Below are 17,079 nucleotides of genomic sequence, written 5' to 3' on the forward strand. Positions count from 1 at the left end.
TCAAACCATAAACCTTCAGCAGCAAAATTAACTTCTTTCACTCTCTTATTTCAGTTTATTACAGGATGTTTGCAGTGACGCCCCGTATGGAGCCCATAGATGACACAATCCAAAATGCTGATATTGCCATTGAGATTGTGGTATTGTATTTTATCTTTGATATGCACACAATTAAATGTAATATTACATAATCAGATGCACTGGGAGTACAGAAAGTAGCTAGATAATTTAGCAAAATAACAAAAACACACCCAGACCTTCAGGTTTCATTTCTTTCACTAGTGACCTCATACTACTTACTGTAAAAATAAATGTGGACCTCCATCTAGTAGTTTAGTTGCATATTGAATGCAGCCTTTTCATTGTAAGACACAAATAGCAAAAAAAAAGAGTTAATCTAGTTGATGGCCAGGCTCATAGAGAATAGATAAAAAGACGTACCACATGTATAATATAGCATGGGTTTAATAAATTAATTTGTAAACTGCCATGGCTCTGTTAATGGTTGTTTAATACTGTTTACTTTTAGACTCCTGAAGGCATAATTATGCCACTTGATTCAGTCTCTCTGCAACTAGGGCTCCACTCTGGATATTACAGTCTTGCTGAAATTGTCAGGTGACTATTTTATTTTAATTGCATTTCTATACAATCTGTTCTTTAGTGGTGAAATTACATTAATTCAATTCAATACTGAATTCTCAGTACACACATCATACAGATGTTTCAGTTGTGTCAGTACAGGCCAAATGATGACTGAATGAATAAATATTAGTTTATTATTAGCACAACTGGATAGGAAACAAGGGTTCTGGAAAAAGGGTTGTGTCAGTGTAGCCCTGTTTGTGGTATAAATGAATATGAATACACTGGCTGACTGTGTGTGTGACTGTGTTGGTAATATTAAATATGAGTCACACTTACTGCAATTCATCTCAGAGCTAAAGCAAGAGAGCTGTATCTAGTCAAAGCTAGTTGGAAAGATTGTCACATCTAGTCATGGCTAAAGCATTTTAGTTACTTTTACTTACCCAGCTGGATCTGAATTAAATATATACATTTTGATAAACCAACATTTCTTGGTATTTTAGTTTGTTAGCACATAGCTAAATGAGACAGCAGGTGAACAAAAAACAACAAAACTAAACTAGATCTGCTAAAAGGTAAATTATCTTAGCAAAGTAGCAATAACTGCCATCTTTAGCTTTTGACTCTAGTGGAAATCATGCAATTTGGTTTGGTAAGGCTACCTTTAAATTACACATTTTAATTTATCAAAGCAGTTATTTGGCATTTTGGGAAATTGTTTATCGCTTTCTGACAGAGAGTTAGATGACAAGATTGATACAGCTGTCATATCTGTCAATTGAATATAAGGCAACAGCCAGGAGGAGGTTATTTTAGCTTATCTTAACAGCTGGAAACAGGGAGAAATGTCTAGCCTGGCTCTCTTCAAAGGTACGAGAAATACCTAGTCCCAGACAAGAAATAGTCCCTGTAATCTAATAATGCGCCAGCAGAGTTTAAATAATACCCACTAGTCTTTTCACTTTTTGTAAAGAATAAACATGATATAACGGTTTAATGAACATGCTTTTCATAGGGTGGCAGATGGATTTTGTTTTGCAACAGGCCTCTCCCATTTCGAGTCTTTGTGCTAAGCTAACTGGCTGCTGGCTTTATACCAGAGTGGTATGAATCTTTTTTCTAACTCTTTGCTGAAATGTTTCCTATTTTAAAAAAATGTAGAGTAATTTATCTATTAAGATGTAAAGATTTATAGTAAATGGTCAGACAGAGAGATATAACAAAAGAGAAATACATTTAATTGTATAAACTTAAATAATCAGACTAAAAATGCAAAAAATAAAGGTGCAACCATTCTACAGTATTTATTGTGCAGTTTGCCGGCCAACCTTAAAACTTTTCCTTCTTCTAACTTTCTTCTAAACCTCAGATGCTGCTCTCTGTATGACAGTATAAACATCAAGTCCATTGCAGCAGATACTTTGTCCATCCATCCATCCATCGTCAACCGCTTATCCTGCATACAGGGTCGCGAGGCAAATACTTTGTGTAACATATAATTAACTTAAACTTAAAGTCTGATTCCCTGTTTCTAAATGCTGTGAAAAATTACATTTTTTGCTTTATTACTGAAATATGTGTTCTTCTGTGTGCCTGTGTTTAGTCCTGGACTGTGGAAGGTGGTGGCGAAGTTTCACAGCAACTCACAGCAGAGCTATACTGCAGAGTTCGAGGTCAAAGAATATGGTAAGTCCTTCATTAACTGAATTTTTTATTTAAAACCTAGATAAACATTCATTGTCTTTTTACCTGATTGGACACACAAAACAACTCTTATTTTTTCAGTGCTTCCCAGTTTTGAGGTTAAACTGACACCTGCGAGCGCCTTCTTCTACGTGGACGCTGAAGAGCTCACCGTCAACATCAAAGCTACGTAAGTTAAAGATTTTGTTTTGTAGCTTTAGAGACCAAATTTGATAAGTAGAGTGCTTGAAGTAGAAAATAAAGGGTGGTGTTCAGGAATTGTGTTGGTGCTCTTTTTTGTCTATAGGTCATTTGTGTGTTGTTACATTTTGACCATCACGTTTTATTGTCCTTTTTCACTTCATTGTGGGCTTAAACACGTCCTTCTCTGGTGGTTTTAGGTATTTGTTTGGTGAAGAGGTGGATGGGACAGCCTACGTGGTATTTGGGGTTATGCAAGAGGGTCAAAAGAAGAGCTTTCAAAGTTCTCTTCAGAGAGTGCCGGTGAGCACAAACTTTTGCTGAATTTCTGTGTCAGTTTCTGAGTTGATTGGTTATTCTGTCATGTACAGTGTTTTACAGCTTGGCCTTTACCAGCGCTTCAAAATCTGCAAGTCTCCAAAACATTAAACATGTAGGATTTCCTGTTATTCAGACATGCAGTTAATTTAGTTAAATTGTTACATCTCTATCTACAGTTAGTAAGTAAGTATTTAGCATGTTAAGAATAAAGCCAGGCTGATATAATAATAAACCTCCAACTGTTCACTGACTGTATGTCAAGACACATTTTTATATGATGTCACATTAGATCACGAGAGGTAACGGAGTGGCCTCACTGAAGAGAGAGCACATCACACGGACCTTCCCAAAACATCATAAAGCTGGTGGGGAGCTCCATATTTGTAGCTGTCAGTGTGCTGACGGAGAGCGGTAAGAAAGAGAGACTGTGTGTTTGTGTCTGTTCAGGTGTGATTCTTATTCAGCAGCTTAAAGGGGCAAAGTAACTATTGGTATTATTAGTGCCTAAATTTTCCCAAACAAAAACGACAGGTAAAAAAAATATAAAGAAGTCACATCAGGATGTGTTTTTTTTGTATCAGTTAATCAAGAAAAAAGTGAATAAAAAAGGCTCTTGTAATCAGTTTGTGAGAATGTGTTTGTGATTCTGTGTCAACTCGCAGGTGGTGAAATGGTGGAGGCCGAGTTGAGAAATATCCAGATTGTCACATCACCTTACACCATCCACTTCAAGAGAACTCCCAAATATTTCAAACCAGGAATGTCCTTTGATGTTGCGGTAAAGTACTTCTTTAGATTTAAATTAATTGATAGAAGAAGTATTTAGTTTAATAAAATACTTTAGTTTAATAAAATCACTTGCAGAAAACATTTCACTACAGTTTCTTTGTAAACAGATACCAGTATAACCTCGATTAAAATGAGATTCCAGAGAAAAAGATAAATTCAATTTATTACATACATCTATACACCTCTATATCTATCTATCTATCTATCTATATATGGCTTTCGGTTATGGCTTTAGTAGGGATAGTATGTAGTGCTGCATTCACATCTTCTAGCAGACTTTCAGAGGGTACTTTGTCACTTGCCTTGGCAATCTTGGTCGTTGTACTTGGGGGTCCAGCTTAGTTATGATCTTCAATCGTAGTCAGTCGCCCTTATGTTGAGTGATTCTGTGCCGTAAGGGCTTGTTGTTATTGGGGCTTGGGACCCAATCTCTGATTGTGGGGATGATGATGACATCTCCTGGCTGACCTGTCGTCCTGGCTCCCCCTTGCCGTAGCATATTTGTTTTACCTCATCAATCTCTAGTTGTGATAGGAGCTGCCGTTTGCGGATGTTAGAACACTGACCTAGGAGTTGTTTCTATATATATATATATAAAATACTTAGTGCAGTTTCCAGAACGAATCTAATAGTATTCATTTGACCTTAATAAAAAGTGTTTTATTAAAACAGATGTTTTCTGATCAATTGTGTTTCTGATGGCAGGTTGAAGTTGTGAATCCCGATGAATCTCCGGCACAAGGTGTTGAAGTGGTGGTCAATCCAGGTCAAGTGCGGGGCTCAACCGCAGCCAATGGCATGGCAAGGCTTACCATCAATACAGAAGCAAGGAATGACAGACTGATAATCACTGTAAGTCTCTGAAATATTTAACCCTTTTTGAATTGCGGTCCGTTTAGCTAATGGAAGCTTAAACTGACATTTAGCATTTTTGATATTGTAGTGGTAAATCAAGTAAAATCTAGTTGAGTTGTTATTTTGAGTTTTACCATACGCAGTTAAATTGAAACATTTATTCCAGCACTGAAATGAAACATGTAGCATGCCAAATGCAGACTCAAAAACTCTACATTTGGCAATGATGACCAGCTTTTGTACCATGGCCAGCAACTATATGATCATAATTTTGATGTATTTGTTTTTGTTACGTTAAGTGATTTATCAGTAGGCTAAGCTGTGAAAGGCAAGGCAATGATAGTAAGAGCAGAGCTGGCCCTAGAACTTCGGGGGCTCTAATCAAAATTTAGTTGGAGGCCCCTCTGACTGTCGGGCGACGTCACTATATATGACACAGAAAACACATCTCTTGTTTTTAAATAAGACCCGCCGAATCTTTCTAATATTCTTAACCCTGGCACGTTTGTTTAACACAAAAACATAAAAGCCTTACCTGTTACTGTTTGACAGTAAAGCTGATTCGGATGAAAAACAATAACAAGACTATACTCTATATTATTATATCTACTATGTTTGATGTCAAACGGGAAACATACGATACCACCAGTGCTACTGAGCTTAATGGCAGTTCAAGAGCCAGTAGACACTGATGAACTTAGTTCTGATTAAAAAGATTTGTAAATTGATTAAGACCAAAGCTTAAATCTTTAGAGATAAAGAGACAAAAACTACAAAACAATTGATAGCATCACTTTTCTAAACCAACTTCTTTATGAGTGATCTAAACATGTAATGATAGAAAAGACTTTTACTGTCTGAGTGTCAAAAATCAAGTAAAAATATCTCATCACATCAACGTGTAACTGGTCATTAAGGACTGATGGCCAGTCAGCTGGATCCACTGGAGCAGTAGAAGCTGGAAAGACCGGTGTGGTAGTAAGCACTATGGTACTGCTCTCCACTTCAACAGGCACAGTTAGACCTTTGAGGAAGATTAACAAAGAAAATTAGTAATTTTAGTAAGTTGATATGTTCATACACTGAGTGTTCCTAGAGGTGATTAATTATTTAGTTATTGTTGTAGGCCTAAACTTACCAACATGGTCAGCTTCTTGGATGATACCAATGATGGTGGAGTTAGAGGTGGAGGCTGATAGACATGCTATGAAATAATAAATAAATATAAAGTGGTGGTATTATGCTTTTTGGCTTTTTCCCTCTCCTTTATTGAGTTATATATCTTTTACAGAAAGCACCGCTCGTTTGTAGTCCAGCCCTTCACTTCTTTTACTTCACACACAATGAAAACGCGTCATAACGCTTGCCAGGCAGCTAGCGGGGGTCAGGCACGCCCTCAAACCAAGTTAGTCTGAGCAGAGGCCCTTTGGCTCGACTCGCCTTTGTTTGGGTTTCCATTGTGTAATATATGTTGTCACACAGGGTGAAAAGAGGAGCTGCAGCAATGTGAAGTATGACAAAAATATGGTGTTTTTAGAAAATTAAACCATGTAAACCTGTTCTGGTACAACCCCTAATTAAGATTTTGAACCTGAAAATTGGCACAATACCACCTCTTTAATAAATTGACTGAACTGAAATGACTGACTTGTGTTATTAGATGTGGAGGATCTTATAATGCAAGACAATCTGCCAGAGTTTGATGTTGTCTCCTTTTAAAAAGTGACTTTAGATAAGATGTCTTATCAACACTGGCAGCTTTGGAGGAGCTCCATGATGTCTCTCGACAATCAGTCCTTTAAAACAGCTACTACACACTCCCTACCTGACAGATTTGATATATGAAAGAACAGGACATCTCTATAGATTTAACAATATTATACATATATTAATACTATACTACGATTATAAAGTTTGTAAAAATTGTGATGCTAATAATTTTAATTAATTCATTTTCAGGTTCTTATTTTTATTTAGGGGTTGTACCTGAACAGGTTACATGGTTTCATTTTCAAGAAAATGAAACCATGTAAACCATATTTTTTTATCATACTGCACATTGCTGCAGCTCCTCTTTTCACCCGGTGTGTTGAACACTCCATTTTAGCTATGGAGTGATGCATCTCAATTCTACAAGATCTTTGTTGGGAGTTGCACATGCACAATACTCATAGACAGTATATTAATGGACAAAGCCACCCCGCAGATTTGAATGGAGAACAGTGAAGCCAGTTTTGGACCAAAACAAATACTACTACAGGGCTACTTCCTGTTGGCACCAGCATCTACTGCGCATTATCGCACAGCATGATTTAATGACGTAGAGCAACGGCAGAAACACTGTCTGGTAGCTGCATAGCTGCGCCAACAAAAAGTATCTTGCAATACGGTTACATCTCTCATGTGCGACGGGATGTCACAGGGTTTGAGGGTTTTCCCTCCATGCAGGCTTTGGTCAGCTTCACTGTTCCAACTGTGGCTTACCCCCTTGGCAGTACCTAGTAGACTACTAGCCAATCAGAAGCAGAGTAGGGCGGGTCCATATGACACGTGTTACCATGTGATGTAACACTGTAACGAAAAAAAGCTGGACTACAAACAAGCTGTTTTCAGGCAGTTCACAGCAGTGTTTTCTGTGGGAGATGGTAACTCCCTTTGGGCTGGACTTTGGGCTTTTTCACTTTGCAAACTGATTACATGCACAAAAAAAGAGAGATAACACACTAAAGGAAAGGGAAAAAGGCAAAAAGCACAGTATGACCTCTTTAACTGTGTATGCTTACTTGTGTGTGTCTTTTATTGCAGGCAAAGACCAGTAATCCTAGTATTTCACCTGAAAGGCAAGCAACAGCCACCATGACAGCTCTCCCATATACCACCAAAGGCAACAACTATATCCACATAGGTGAGGAACATCCTGAAATAATACCAGATGGTAAAATAAAGGTGATGATGGGGGTAGAAGTGAAATAGTATGTACCATGTACTAGATCTTTTCAGTGTCGAGCACTCATCACAATATGTCATTGTTTTCAGGTGTGGATACAGCTGAACTTAAAGTAGGAGAAAACCTGAAAATCAACCTCAACCTCAACCGGCAGGCAAATCAAAACCATGACATCACATACCTGGTGAGAGAGGTTTTACAGCTGTACACGTGCACATAAAGTATATGACTCTTTTTGTTGTGTCCCACAACCTGTATAGTATTTAAACTCATGTCGGATAAGTGCTCGTGTTCAAATCTGTGTCCCTAGATCCTGAGCAGAGGTCAGCTGGTAGAAAGTGGCCGCTACAGGACAAGAGGCCAAGTACTGGTTGCCCTGATGGTTCACATTTCCAAAGAAATGCTGCCATCGTTCCGCATCATAGCCTACTACCATACAAATGATAATGAAGTGGTATCAGACTCTGTTTGGGTGGATGTCAAGGACTCCTGCATGGGCTCGGTGAGACAAACAACACTGATGTAGTAGAGTGGACAATTTAGACAGCCACGCACAAACTGATAAAATTCAAAGCACATATAGAAATATGAATAATAATGTAAATGCTTTACAAATCTGCTCTTCTGTTCTCCTTAAGTTGAAGTTAGAAACAGTCAGACCTGCTCCATCCTATGAGCCTCGCAGGATGTTTGGTCTGAAGGTCACTGGAGATCCAGGAGCCACAGTGGGACTGGTGGCAGTTGACAAAGGTGTCTACGTCCTAAATAACAAGCACCGACTCACCCAGAAAAAGGCAATTTCTTTATCCTTTCTTTCTCTTAACATTTTTAAAACAAAAGTTAATATACGTGTGTTGACTGATTAAACAATGTTGATTAAGTCTTCTGGCTGGATAGGGCCTTTATAAGGCCTTAATGATCGATTCAGATTTTTCCCCACATCTGATTTTTTTGTTTGAGAGTTCACCTTATTGCTTAAATGTGGACGATATCAGACTCCAGTGTGAATTGACCATAGTGACCCGCATGCGCAGAAGAATAACATGACGTCACACGCAGTACGCTGTCATACAGAAGTAAACAAGGAGACACAGAGGTTAGCTCCGTTAGCTCATACTTGCTAACCGTCACAATTTTCACTGGAGACTTCCATATTTCATAGTCCTCTTAGTTCACATTTCACCCGAATTATGACAAGTGTTCACAACTTTCTGTCCTTCATTACGGTTTCTGGCACTGTACAACACATGTACCCCACAACTCACTCACACTCTCTCTCTCTCTCTCTCTCTCTCTCTCTCTCTCTCTCTCTCTCTCTCTCTCTCTCTCTCTCTCTCTCTCTCTCTCTCTCTCTCTCTCCTCTCTCTCTCTCTCTCTCTCTCTCTCTCTCTCTCTCTCTCTCTCTCTCTCTCTCTCTCTCTCTCTCTCTCTCTCTCTCTCTCCACTGTGTGAACGTAACTCAGAAGAGAGCTCGCGTTCCAGTGGATTTCAGGTGTAAGAAAGGGAATTTGTGAGCAGATGATAGCAAGGTAGAGGAGAAACAGAGCCACATGTTTAATTATGGCTTTTATGAATTTCGTTCACCGCAGCTCCATCTAAAGCAGAAGTGTAACAACAGCTGCTCTAGAGTGACATCAGCGTCACATCAATTCCGATCTGAATGTTCCAGATTATATGTGGCTTGGGCTGTTCACACTGTTATAAAAAGATCAGATCTGGGTCACATATGAGCAAAAATATTAGATTTGGGTCACTTGGGACTGCGGTCTGAACACAGCCTTTGTCTTGTCTGGTTGTATTTCTGTTTGTGTATGACTTACACTTTGCTCAGGTGTGGGACATTGTAGAGAAGTACGATACAGGCTGCACACCGGGTGGAGGGAAGGATGGTATGAGTGTGTTCTATGATGCTGGGCTGTTGTTCGAGTCCAGTGCTTCCTGGACTCCCTACAGACAAGGTAATACTACTTCACTCTCCACACTTTCCTCCTTTTACTAGTTTCATTCTGTACAGTTATGTTTGAGTTTACAGTTCATCTGATTTATTTTTTTAGCATCTCTGAGCAATGTAAGGGCAATCAAGTGGCAAACACACAACTGAATGCTCTTTAGTCATCTGTAAGGCTGATTTTTTTTTTGCATTTTGCGTAGTCCAAGTCATCTGTCAGACACGCAAACACTCAACCATAGATACTCCTCTTTAAATATTAAAATGAGAAGTATTGCAATGTAGTGTACAGATCTTGAAGAGATGGAAGATTTCAGCCAATCACCTTCTCTACAGAGCGAATGATATGCTGCAGCCTGCCTTTTATCCTGGCAGTGGCAGCAGCGTACCAGATGGTGATGGAGGAGGTGAGGATGGACTTAATGATGGCGATGTAGCAGTGCACCATCATTGACTTTGGCAGGCTGAACTTCTTCAACTGGCGCAGGAAGTACATCCTCTGCTGGGCCTTGGTGATGGAGATTATGTTCAGCTCCTACTTGAGAGGGGAGGGTGGGGCTGGGCTCTTTCTGAAGTCCGTGACCATCTCCACTGTCTTCTGAGCATTGAGCTGCAGACTGTTCTGGCTGCAACAAGTCACCAGATGGTCAATCTCCCGCCAGAGATGAGCTCAGCGAGGGTGATGTCATCCCCAAACTTTATGAGCTTAACGGACTGGAGACTGGAGGTGCAGCTGTTGGTGTACAGGGAGAAGAGAAGGGGGAAAGAATGCAGCCTTGAGGGGAACCAGTGCTGATAGTCCTCAAATCAGAGACATGTTTTCCTATCTTCATGTGCTGCTTCCTGTCCGTCAGGAAGTCAGTGATCCACCTGCAGGTGGAGTCAGGCACGTTTAGCTAAGAGAGCTTGTCCTGCAGCAGGACCAGGATAATGATGTTGAACAGAGCTGAAATCCACAAACAGGATCTTGGCGTAGGTTCCTGGGGAGTCCAGGTGCTGGAGGATGAAGTGAAGGGCCATGTTTACTGGTGGACATATGCCTCCTCCTTTTCCAACCTTAGCTGTCTGAGTTTAGCTGTCATAGCATCAGTAAACTCATCCAGACTGTTGATAGCAGTCCTGACCCTCTGCCACCTTCAGCAGAACTCAGGAGGTGTTTCAGCCAGCAGCTCAGTTTACAACAATATAGCGTGAGATTTGTTTAAGAGATTTTACATGAAATTACAAACTGTGTATTAATGTGTTTAAACTACACTTTAAGATCTAATGCCCCACTTAGTAGATAAAGACGTTCTTAAATACCTACTGCTGATACGCCACCGAGCACTAACTACTGAAGCTAACCCGGCTTGTTTTTAACATTGTTTTTAGCCTTGGGGCTAAGCTATAATGGCCTGTGAGCCATGTGAGGACAATGGAAAAACAATATAAGAGAATTGCTGACCTTGAGGATGACGTTCAAAGGCTTGCTGATGAACTGACAAATAAGGACTCGATGCTCTCGGGCTTCTTCCTGGCTGAGCAGACCGGACAGCTAGCCTCACAAAACACACTCCAAGATACAGTGCTTTGGGATCCCTCCTCTTGTTGTCGGCCATCCCGCTCAACGCCGAATGGGGCACTCTGGACTGAGGTGGTGGCCCGAGGCCGTGGGAAAGCCTCAGACGGGTCTGCCTCCCCCCCCCCCCCCCCCTGTGCCTCTCCAATCGCTTTGCGGCCTTGGTGGCTGCGACCTCCTTGGCCCGCCGTAGAGTCCTAAGGGAGGCGGTCCCACCCGGAGCCTGAGGGGCACTGCTCTGCCAGGTCTGATACTACCGCCATTGCCGCATCGTCGCCTCCGGCACATGATACAGTCGGCCTGGATCACCTCTTCATCCCCTCTTCTCACCAAACACATTGATAGTCGGAGACTCTATTATCCGGAACATCAGATTCTTTAATGCAGATACGCGTTGCTTTCCTGGAGTCACAGTCCTGGACATTCTAGATAAACTCCCAGAAATTTTATCCTCACTCTGTTTCCATTCGCCGGGTGGTCTTGCATGTTGGGACAAATAATGTCGTTTGTGGTGCGTCTGAAATGGCAAAAAAGGATTTTTTAAGACTTTTTAGTCTTTTGAAGAGTTGTGGAAAGTCCGTTTTCATTTCTGGTGTCATCCCCACTCTGAATCGCGGGGCGGAACGATTGTCACGACTCTTCTCCCTCAACGAATGGCTCCAGTCGGCCTGCCGAATCCACAGTTTTATCAATTTTAACTTGTTCTGGAACCGTTTGTCCTACTTCAGGGCTGATGGGATCCACCCCAACAGAGAAGGAAGCCACATGTTGGCTGCTAACATCCAGGACACTGTGCAGTGCGCTCCACGTGATTGACTGTTTACACCTCACACCCCCTCCCTGCATGCTTGCTCTCTCTCTTCCCCAGCAGCCGCAGAGATAAGTACTCCATCTATCACTGGCCCCCCCTGCTGGCCTCCCATCCCTTACCTCAAAAGACACATTCAGCAGTCACACTCATCCCAACCAGAGGTCCATGGTGATGGTGACTGTCCCCAGACCATATGGGGTGAATAAAACCAGACTGAATAGAGGAGGAGCTGTGCTTGGGAACTTCATTAGGATTAACACCTGCACTGCAGCAGTACAAAGCTATAGGAGAGTCAAGTGTGGACTTTTGAACATAAGATTCCTTGCTTCCAAAGCAGTACTGTTAAATGAAATAATATCAGAATATTTTATAGATCTATTTTGTCTTACAGAAACTTGGTTGTATGATGATGAAATATGTTAGCCTTAATGAATCTACTCCTCTAACTCATGTTCCTCGAGGTACTGGACGAGGTGGTGGAGTTGCTGCATCTTTCACACAAGCCTGTTGATCAATCCTAAACCTAAACAAAATTTTAAATCATTTGAAAGTCTTCTGCTTACTCTTTCACATCCTACCTGGAAAACTCTATAGCCAATTTTATTTGTCATAGTGTATCGCGCACCCGGTCCATATTCTGAATTTCTGCTTGAATTTGCAGAGTTTTTTATCATGTCTAGTTCTTCAATCAGATAAAGCAGTTATTGTTGGTGATTTTAATATTCACGTGGATGTGGATAATGACAGCCTTAGTACTGCATTTTTATCATTACTAGATTCAGACTCCGGTATCAGTTCACACAGCCATGCCTCCGTGAAGCACAGAACAGAAGATGAATAAAAGTCTCTGTTTTTCCCCACCAGAAGCTCAAGTTCATTCAGTTTTTTTGCACAGTGAGCGTATGTTGACGAGAAATGTTGCCGGTAGCGGTGTGCAGAGTCCACGCCGCCAGACACACATGAGCGACCCTGCTTGTTTCCCCTCTTTCGGCGCTTCACAAGTTTCATGTCAATGTGACTTGTGGTTATAGAGGAACATTTTTCGGGTTAAATAGCGCCACCTAGGGGCAAAACCACTCAGCAAGTCATGCCACATATGGTCACCACGTTTGGTGTTGATCAGCCATTCCAAACCTAAGATGTGACATCACTTTGTAGCAGGTCTACTTATGATTTTTAATAAACTTATGAATTAATATTTCTGAAATATTACTGTAATAATTCCTCGAAATAGGGCACCACCGGAGATTCAATGTTGAGTTCTATTGTAAATTGGGTTCTCGTGTGGGGAGACATTGATTCATATGGGCAGCTAATGAACGCAAGCTTTGATAGTAACTCAGTAAAATTTGGCTATGAGTTTTAAGGGTTAAAGATAATCGATTAACAAACTATTGGACATCACTGATCACAGAATGCAGGGTTTTAGTCTTACTGCTTGTCGTTTCTCCCAGCTGGGTTGCTGGTCGGCGGCCTCACGCTGGCGGAGTTCCGTGCGTTCTCGGTTAGGACAGCTTAAAGCCGTCGGCCGGTCGCTTTCTCTGCCAGGGAATTGCTCCGGAGGTCTGTCTTGGTCGGCTTATTGCAGAAAACTTGCAGTGGGAGGCTTTTCAACCCTGGCTCGGGTTAAAGGTTTGGTCGTCCTTTGTTACTGCTGGCGGGCCCACGTGGCTGGGTCCAGGCGTCGGTGGGAGCAGTATAAGTTATAGGCATAATATAGGCATAATATAGAGGCTGTGGTAGCGACCAGTGGTCGGTGTGGCAGCGACCAGACCACAGAATTGGCTACAACCCCCTCTCAGCCAGAGGAGTCGGGACAGATAGGCTACAAACAGCTGACGGCAGAAATCACAGATGTTGTGGATTTTCCCAGAAGGAAGGCTATAATGTGGGACAGATTCAAAGCGGTGCTGAAGTTGTCTGTTTTCTGCTGTGGACACGATCGTTCAACAAAGGGTTTTAATATAACCAAAAGGGAGCACACTTACAGGTGAGTGGCTGAATAACAGAAATCCAAAATCCAAAAGTACAGAGAGACAAGACAAGCAAGGCTGGTTACAGGCAGAGAGTACACGCACGACAGACTGGGGGGTAACATGAACAATGACCAGACAAAGACAAGACAGAAACACCAGGTATATATACACAGGGACTAACGAGCAGGGCGGAAGCAACACAGGTGAAAGACATGAGGCTAACGAGGCACAGGTAGGGAGAGAGAGCAGGGGAAAACAGAGACAGACATGCAGAGGGATCACTGGGGTAACAGACATGACAAGGGTTACCGAACACTAGACGAAAGACAAGGCAGACCCCCAAAACCCAACAGACCAAAATAACACTAACTAAACACAAAAGTGCAACACAAAGGATGGCCAACCGGCAGAGCGTGACACCTGCACTCTGCGGTCTGAGCTGAAGCGTTTCCAAATCAGCTGACGACTTTTTTATTTAAGCAGGCCTTTGTCTCATCGTAAATTTTTAAATGTGAATAGTTATGCTCTTTAATGTTCACAAATGCCTTGATTTTATTGATTGATGACTTTTATGGTTTAAAAATGTTTGATGCTTATGTATGTTTGCTTGACTACTTTACAGTTTTATTGTTGCTACTTTATATCATTGTAAAGCACCTTGTGTTGCTCTGTGGAGGGTGCTATGTTAAATAAACTTTACATACTTACTTAATTACTGAAAACATTAATTGGTTACATTACAGAAATTATTGATGGAAGGCCTATGTGACGCTACTGTTAAATTGAAGAACACCTTTAGGCTACAATTGCATTACATGTTGTTTATCCAACAACACTCGGGGAACAACATCACAGCCCCCGAGGTCTTATGTCTTAACAAACAATAAATTCCATCACTAGGGTATAGACAGATTTTGCAAACTGCGCGCGTCACTGATAATCAGTTATAAATAAACGTCTCTGTGTTTCTGAACCAATTTATTTATTTATGACACCAACTACTGTAATTGTATTGATATATGTTCTGACGTACAGTGTAAAGCATTTCTAAATTTTGCAGTAAAAATCCATCTTTTTGGTCTTAGTTGGTTGCTTGTGTGCAAAAGAAGTTCAAGCATTTAAGTTTGTGTTTACTGTATGCATCTTGTGTCAAAGCAACACAAAATGTGTTAATTACACAGCCTACACGGACAGATGTTGTGCTATCTGTGTTAAGAGTTTAGAAGAATTGATTAAAGTATTGAAAGGATTGTCAAAGCAATTGTGAAAAACCGAAAGGGCTTGTCTGTTTTGCATTTCCAGATTTGAAGTGTCCTGCCCTCAGCAGGAGGAAACGAGCCATCTTGGGTAAGAATAATAGCTCAAATGACCAAATAACCACTTCTGCATGACAATTCTCTCCAAAGTGTTTTGTAGGATACAAACTTTTTAATTGCGTATGTATGCTATGTGGCAGCAGGTGACAGTAGATGGTACATGCTAAATTGTGAAAAGCTATCATGCCATGTGATTTTAATTTTTAGAAATCACAATCAAAACATATGCATTTTATTTTTTACATTTTCTGGGTCAATCAAGAGGATGGCGGGAGCCCTGGGTGGTCACTATCCATGCTGGTAGTTGGAAAACAATTAAATTGGTAACCTTTTAATGACCCTTTAGATGAGGAGGATTACAGTTACAGCAGTGAAATTCTTTCTCGTACCAAATTCCCTGAAAGTTGGCTGTGGTTAGATATCAGACTGCCTCCTTGCACTCAACAAAAACTGGTGAGTCAACTGTAACAGACACACACACACACACACACACAAAAATACACTGATAATGACTTCATTAATAGTTCTAGGATTTTGAATTGTCACACTTTGTTTGTTTCAGTGACACCACATCTTCTGTGAAAACTGTTCCTTTGCAAGACTCAATCACAACCTGGCAGATCATTGGCATTAGTTTGTCAAGAACTCACGGTGAGGATTGTGTTTCTCTGCACGACTTGTGGTTAAAGTTAATTGTGGTCAACTGCCATGTTTCTGTCCTTTGTTGTATATGCCCATATGTCTATCTGCCACCACATTGTCTGTCTGAACTGTCACCTGTCAAATAACATCAAAATGCCAATGCCTGCCTAAAATTTTCCAATAATTGTTTATTACAGTGTTACATTTTAATCTCGAAAACAGTACTCAAACATTTGTTTGATGAATCATTCAGTCCTATTGAGGAGTTGTAACAACATCTGTCACTTGAATGGATTATAGATACACATACACATAGAGCGATAAGAAAAATATGATTCCGTGTCAGATACTGTATTATGACAAGGATAACCTTGTCTACTAGCACAGGAAAGATTATGGCTAATTGAGCCAAGGAGGGTCGTGTGGTCCATAGCAGTCTTCCACAGCTCAGGCAGGAGTTACAAACAAAAATATTTATTCCAGCATCCTTTGCACTATGCCCCACTACACTTTTGTCTTGCTGTCTACATATGTTGTTGTTTGTTTATGGTGTGTGTATGTGTGTTCTATATGCTGTAGTCTGTGTCTGTTTTTTTTTTTTTTTGCTGAGTTCTTTTTGCTTATGCTTATTATGTGTGTGTTCAATGAGAGCAATGTAAGACCAGAGTCAAATTCCTTGCATGTGTAGACATACCTAGCCATTAAAACTGATTCTGATTCTCTTTGGGTATATAGTTGGTTAATAAAGATTTTGATTTTATACACCCTAGTTTCTCTACCTCACCTGTCCTTTCACCATCCTCTCTTCCTCCTCTTTCCTTTACTTTTATTTTACGTTTGTTTTTCCTCTTGTGTTTAAGGTATCTGTGTGGCCGATCCATTAGAGATTATTGTCCGGAAAGAATTCTTCCTTGATCTCAGATTACCGTACTCTGCTGTCCGTGGAGAGCAGCTGGAAATTAAAGCTATCCTCCACAACTACAGCCCTGATCCTGCCACTGTGAGTCTGGGCTTTTCAGTTCTAGTGTTTTAGGACAAATGTTTTACTACAGAAATGGTGCCTCGCAAATGAGCTGTGCAGTTTTATTGAATTTATTCCTAATTTACTGATGCCGATGCCCATAATGTGATGTAACGTCAGTAAATTCTGCATTACATATTATCAACCTTTATTACTGTATTTCTACCTATAATAGTCACAGTCTTCCCTTTTAAAGGAAAAGTTCAACATTTTGATTAGATTAAATAAGATTCAACTTTATTGTCATTGCGCATGTCACTGGTACAAAGCAACAAAATGCATCTAACCAGAAGTGCTTAAACAGTGATTAAATGGAATATGCATTATTATACAAAGTGCAAGATATGAATGATATATAAATATAAATATGTCTAAATGAATGTCTATTGATACAGGTAGGTACAGGCAGGTTATGACAGTAGA

General features: G+C 40.6%; 1 pseudogene; it reads left to right on the forward strand.

Moving 5' to 3' along the window:
• LOC119899453 overlaps positions 1–17,079 on the forward strand; it is a 37,162-nt pseudogene continuing 20,083 nt past the window's right edge.

Source organism: Micropterus salmoides, unplaced genomic scaffold (assembly GCF_014851395.1).
Source record: "Micropterus salmoides isolate LMB-PRFRI ecotype aquatic unplaced genomic scaffold, ASM1485139v1 Ms_hic_scaffold_12, whole genome shotgun sequence".
Classification (NCBI taxonomy): domain Eukaryota; kingdom Metazoa; phylum Chordata; class Actinopteri; order Centrarchiformes; family Centrarchidae; genus Micropterus; species Micropterus salmoides.